The following is a 6,000-nucleotide window of genomic DNA, read 5'->3' on the forward strand; positions in this document are numbered from 1 at the left end:
TAGCCTTTCTTCCATTTCATTCCTGCTTTAAGAATATAGATGAGCCAGAGAGAGACAGTTAGGTGACGACTGCAGCTCCTAAAGGGAAGGTGGCTCACACAGTCACCCCTTTGCACACGTATCATTAACCGTTTGCCCATGGAAAGCTGTGATCCCACGTTCCTCCAACAGAAGTGTCAGCTCAAGACCACAGTTTATTTCTTAGCCTATCAAAGCTGACAACTGCAGGGTGGGTGACAAGGCTACTGGGCCCAGCTCAGCCTTTGCTGTATATAAAGGCTTCAGATCCCAGGATGGCATGGTTCATGTTCAGAGGCAAATAAAGGCAGGGAAGGAGAAGAAGGGGAGGCAGATGTGGTGCTCCTGTTTTAGAGAGGTGAAGTTAAGGCACTCCAGGGTGAGGGTCAGAATTCCCAGCAGTAAGAAGATCATTTTGATGCACACAAGTTTTTCCAAAGAGGAAACTGAGGAAGAAGTGCAAGAACCAAGGCTGCAATCAACCCTTGTTGCACAGGCCTGTTGGAAGCATCGCTGCCTTCTCCAGCCTTCCAAGCCACTGAACTGCAGCCTGAGCCCTGCCAGACCCAGGCTGGCACCTTCCACTCACCCATGAGCAGAAACAGAAAGGAGAGCAGGAAGAAAGTGGCTGCCACACCACACACACCGTAAGTGGAACAATAATGACCACTTAGGATAGTGTGGGGCATGGTCCGTCTCCCAGCATCACCCTGGCTTTCCTGTAATGGACCCTGTGCTGTCAGTGCCCAAGGTCCTTGTGGAAGTACTTTTTGCCTCTGCTGCGTCCTTCCCACTGTGCTAGTGGGCACTGAAAAGCCATGGTTTGAGTTGGAAAGCATCTCGGGACCTGTGGTTCCTGGAGGTCTGCAAAATTCCTACCTACACCTCTGATTTAAATGTTTACTGGATGAACACCTGCAGTCCTAGATGTTCTCCTGCTGCCTTACAGCTGTTACACAGGGGCCCAGAGATATAGGAGAGGGATAAAACCTTTTCTCAGCTACAGTCAGATCAGAAATTTCAGAAGACACACACCCCCTCACTTAATGGAGCTTGAAGTGGAGAGTGGTCTGGGTAGCAGGGGCAGGAAACCTCCATGGAACTGCGGGAAGGTCTTGTTAGAGCATCTCCTGCACCAGCTTACAGTTGTAGGTCACACTACACCTGCCTGTCCCCTGAGAACTAAAATAGAGACAATAACAGTAATGAAGAGAGTCCAGATGAGCCGCATCACTAAAGCCGCTAAATCCTCTTAAGGGAGGAGCTTCCATGCAGCAGGACGGAGATTTCCACAGGGAGAGCTTTCTCCAGGTGCTGCGCTTCCGTCTTGCTCTGTTCCTTTCGCACACAGGTAAGAAGCTGGGCAAATGTTGCAAGACCACCCAGATACCCCTGCCCTGCAGCAAAGGGACAAGGATGTCGTCCTAGCAGTCCCCAGAACCATTGGCAAGGACAGAGAAGGCCAAGCCCAAAGAGGCTCCACTGAGTGAGGGGACTTTGGAAGCAAGATCCTTCTATGAAAGAGGTATTAAGTGAGAGGGCATTAGGAGTGAGGAGAGGCTACCCACTTCTCTGAGTCACTCCAAATCCACACAGTGGCTTGCAGAGCAGTTGGCAAAGGTCCTTTTCGCCCATGTGAAAAATGCCCATGTTTTGGGTTTTTTTTGTTGTTTAAAGAAGCACAACTGTAGGTGTGGGAGTCCTTGCTCTAGCCAAAGGACCAGAAAAAAGTATGAATGTTAAAAATCACCCCACTGTAGAAACCACAAACAGGTCCTGCCATGGGACAATGGCAGGACTGCCACTGACCATGCTGTGACACTGCAGAACCAGTCAGTCACCACACCACCAGTGCCCTCCTCCCCCAATAACACTTTCTGCCCACTGAGAGCTCTTGAAGTGTTTAAAAAGTTGTGAGTAATTTGTCATTTTTACAGCTTGTCATATGCTTATCTCAACATCAGCATATAGCAGCACACTACTGAGACTGCTCTTCTCACTAGACACCTCCCTCTAGATTTTCAGAGCAGTGTTTCTACACTTGGACCTTGTAGTACACCAAAAGGATCCTAGCCACACACTTCTGCTCGATGGCTCTCATGCAGCCAGTAAGCCTCACAGCAGCAGGCTCAAGCCTCAAGCTTTGAAGAGGATTTTTCTCAGGCCCAAGGTGCCTGAGAAAGTTAAAAAAAAGAAAGTCTTGTGTGGAGAGGAAGTATCACTGACAGCAAATCTGCACTCTCCAGCTGTATACCCTCACTTGCACAAAAGCACATGGGCATTTTCAGAAGCTACACGGAGAAGCCTCGCTAGTGCTGGGATAGGTAACATTCCTGTGAACCTCTACCACCAGCAGCAGCACCAACCTCTCCAAAAGCTGGTCTTCCTCCAAGCCACCACCTCTGCAAGCACTGCAGTAATATACTGTTCCTCCCTCACACAGCTAGTTAAGTTTCAAGCTCTCATCTCATGCACAAGATGGAAATGTAGATCTGGTCCAAGACACAGGAACACTTCATCCTGAACTAGCTTTATAGTTTACTGAAGCCAACATTTAGATTCCAGGATGTTGGGGTTTTTTTTTTCCCTCTCTGTTTTTTGTACCAAGTGCTCCATTTTATGTTAAAGCACACGCAGCAGAGTTTCTGTGCTCTAGGGCAGATATGGCATGCCCGGCTTGTAACAAGCCCTTATCCCTCTGTATCAACAGATTTGTTAACAGTTGCACTGCAGGACAATTCACAGCCAACATGTATCCAGCTGCTGAACTGCAAGCATTGCTCTGAACTCTTCTCTTAAAAAGAAGGGGAGAAAAAAAGGAAAACAGGAGGCTGCACCAGGACCAGATTTCTGATAGGGGTAAGACTGCTACAGAGGCATCTAATCTACATCTTAGAGATCAGTCAAGACAGAGTCTCGCTGAAGACAGCAGCATAGCCCAGTCTCACCCGAACGCAGCTGAGGCACATTCAGCCTGCCAAAATCGTTCTACAGCAATACACCAGGCCTGTAGGGCTCATTCCTGCATGACATCAGGTCCACTGCACCTTATGATGATTTTTTTTCTTAGGCCGTGCACCAGCAACTCAAAGAAGATCAAAATTCAGCCACCACTTTAAGCTTGGACGGGCACACACAGAGCCCGCGTGTGAGCTCTGAGCAAGGGGACTCTCCCGCCGAGGGGCTCCCCGCGGCGCCCGCACTAACCGCGGCGCGGGGGAAGGCGCGGGACCCCCGGTGCGCAGGAGAGCTGGCTGGCCGCCCGGCCGCCCGCGGCTGCCCCGGAAAGTGGCTGCGCTAAGCGCGCTAACCGAGCCGGGGACTCGCTCCCCGCCGGGCCCCAGGGAGGCGCTCCCGCTCCCGGCCGCCAGCGCCCCGCGGAAAGCCCCCGGGAAGTCCCCGCCGCTGAGATCCCCGCGGGACGGGCCTCCGGCTCCGCCAAGCTGAGACCCCCAGGCCGAAGGAGCGGGGCCGCCAGGTCTGGCACTGGGAGTCCCGGCCCTCATTCTCTCCTCCCGCCGCACAGAGCGGGCGGCCGCAGCGCGCCTACCTGCCCGGCACAGCTCGGCGGTGCGCTCCACTCCCTCCCTGCGCCGATGTGGCCCTGGCTCTGCCCCTGGCCCGGCGGGGCGGAGCCGGCGGCTGCGCTGAGCCGCCCCCGGGGCGGACTGCCACCCCCAGCCCGGCCCGGCACGGCCCCCGCGGGGAGGCTGCGGAGCGGCGGCGCCTCTGCCGGCGGCCGTGCGGGGCCCGGGGCTGCCTGCATCCTCCGGGTGCTTCCCCCGAGCTCCACACCGTACCGCTCAGCGGCTGCTGCCCCGCTTTGCGGCCGGCCTATCGCTCGGCCGCTGCATCCCGTTGATACTCACTCCTCAAACCAAGTACCGCGTTTTACACTCCACATGGAGCTGAGCTCCTGTCGGCCCCGCTCCCGTGTTAGCCCTTGGCAGCCACCACTCCAGCTGTGGTCAGTTAATCTTGCTCCACTCGCACAGGTAGCCCAGTTACTGCTCTGGGGTCGTTTGCCCTGTATTTGGTGTGTCACCCACCTCACCTAAGGTTCTCCCTTTGCGGCTTATCAAGTACGTACATACGCACCTTCATATTTAAAGCCACTCACAGCTTGCCTGCTCATGGGAGATGCACACTGTGGCTCTCTGCCAAGTGAAAACAAGCCTGATGACCCACTCAGACATATTTCCAGTGGGCAGTTTTGCTGACCTAGCAAACCCCGTAAACATCAGCATGGCTGCTGCATTGTTCCCTGTCCAAATCCCGCTAAGCTCAGTGATCACAGCAATGTGATGATGGTGAGGTGCTAGCGTCATGTGGCTACTGTTTGCTGACCGACCGGTGTCATTGCATTGTTTCCCTGGGCTTCCCCGTTCTGTGTAGCGTATCCGCTTTGCACAGCAGCCAGCAAGCTCACAGCACTTTGTTCTTGGCGTGTGGCATAACTAGCCCAATAGGATCCTGCCTTTTCTCTTCTGGCAGAACAGAAGTAAAAATAATTGAGATAAGGCAATCCAATAGTAACAAAACTGTGAACTTCTTTAGATACTTATTGCAAATATACCAAAACCAAATCAGGCAAGCCTTGAAAACGAGGGAAGACCAGGAGGTCCCTCACCTTTCTGAGAAGCAGCATTCCTCATTTTCCTGGTTTCCGCTGTCCTGGCAGGAGGAGGAACAGCAAACTCATGCAGCTCAAGGCCCCCGTCCTCATTCCTGGAGACAGAAAAAAACAGCTTGGCCTTTGTACTGAGACAGGTGTACCATGGCCACCTTACTTTATCCTCTGATATCCAAGATGCCTCTCAATCATCTTTCCTGTGCCTGCAAGGTGATTCCTCACCATGCTGCCAGACTTGGAAGAAAAGATTTTTAAAGCTCCTTTTCTGTGCTGTGCTTTATTTGTTGCATGCACTTGGTTTCAATTCTTGCAGTTAGTGCCCCATCCAGTTCAAACCTTTCCATGCAGCTCTCATTCTCTTCCTCTGGTATCAGGATTAAACATGTCCTTCTGCATTTTTGCAGCAGCGGTGCACAGTAGCCTTCCCGCTAGCCTGTATATTATCCTGCAGACATCTTACACTGTTAGCAGGATAAGCATGTGGTCGTGCAATGGGCAAACACAGATCACATCCTCTTTCATGCGCCTTGGATAGGGTGAGCCAGGAGGGGCCACGGGAGGTGACTGCACCTGGAGAGCAGGTGCCACTCACTGAGTGCCACAGACATTGCAGGGAGCAGCCCGGTCTGTGTGCTCTTCTCTGAGACGCTGCAGGTAACTGCAGGCTCACCAGCTGCGGTTGGCATGCAGCCTCAGCCAGGGAGAAGGGGTCGAAATGAAGGTGCAGAAGCAGAACGGGGTTGATAAGGTGGAAGTGAGATGACTCACCCTGCACAGGGGCTTTTAAAGGTGTGGTCTTGTTACCTCTTTCTGCAACTATCCACAGCAATACCAGGCTATCCATGGCCTGCAAAGTGTCTAATAAACCTAACTTTGCTCAGGCTCCTCACTCTTACCAAAAGAGCCGAAACGTCAGTATCTAAGATGAGGACAAATTTCGCATCAGAATTATTTGGACAAGTGTCTGAAAATACATTTGCAACCAGTCTTGGGGACTATGTGTGCTATGGCAGCACACCATTATCTCTTTTCAAGCAGAATTAGCCTTCATAAAAACACTCCTATTCTCAAAGAGAATGTCAAATAGGCTTTGTAACAAGCTTTGTCTTTAATTTAAACATCTGGTCAGGCTTATGTCCATACTCTCTAAGCCAAAATGCTTACCTATAAAGACAAAAGGCTCTGTGGGGCAGATGAAATAGTGTCTACCTGTTCTTATATTCCGTCTACCTCACCTGTGCACTGACAGAGAATCCAAGTACTGAACACGTATCTTGTCTCTGATTCTTACTGAAAGTGTCCTACTTTGAGGAAGGAAGCCTGGGCTGAAAATATTCCCATGAGGATTA

General features: G+C 52.0%; 1 protein-coding gene across 3 annotated transcripts in view; it reads right to left on the bottom strand.

The window, feature by feature from the left end:
• The window catches only part of CD82 (CD82 molecule), a 42,247-nt gene extending 38,544 nt beyond the window's left edge, over positions 1-3,703 (bottom strand). Inside the window, exon 1 of one of the 3 annotated variants that reach the window (XM_065064761.1) lies at positions 3,569-3,703. The gene's annotated coding sequence lies outside the window, so the exon portion shown is untranslated. The remainder of the gene's footprint in view (positions 1-3,568) is intronic. The other 2 variants (XM_065064758.1, XM_065064760.1) reach the window with 2 other exon arrangements.
• Positions 3,704-6,000: the final 2,297 nt, after the last annotated feature.

Source organism: Columba livia, chromosome 5 (genome assembly GCF_036013475.1).
Source record: "Columba livia isolate bColLiv1 breed racing homer chromosome 5, bColLiv1.pat.W.v2, whole genome shotgun sequence".
NCBI classification, from domain to species: domain Eukaryota; kingdom Metazoa; phylum Chordata; class Aves; order Columbiformes; family Columbidae; genus Columba; species Columba livia.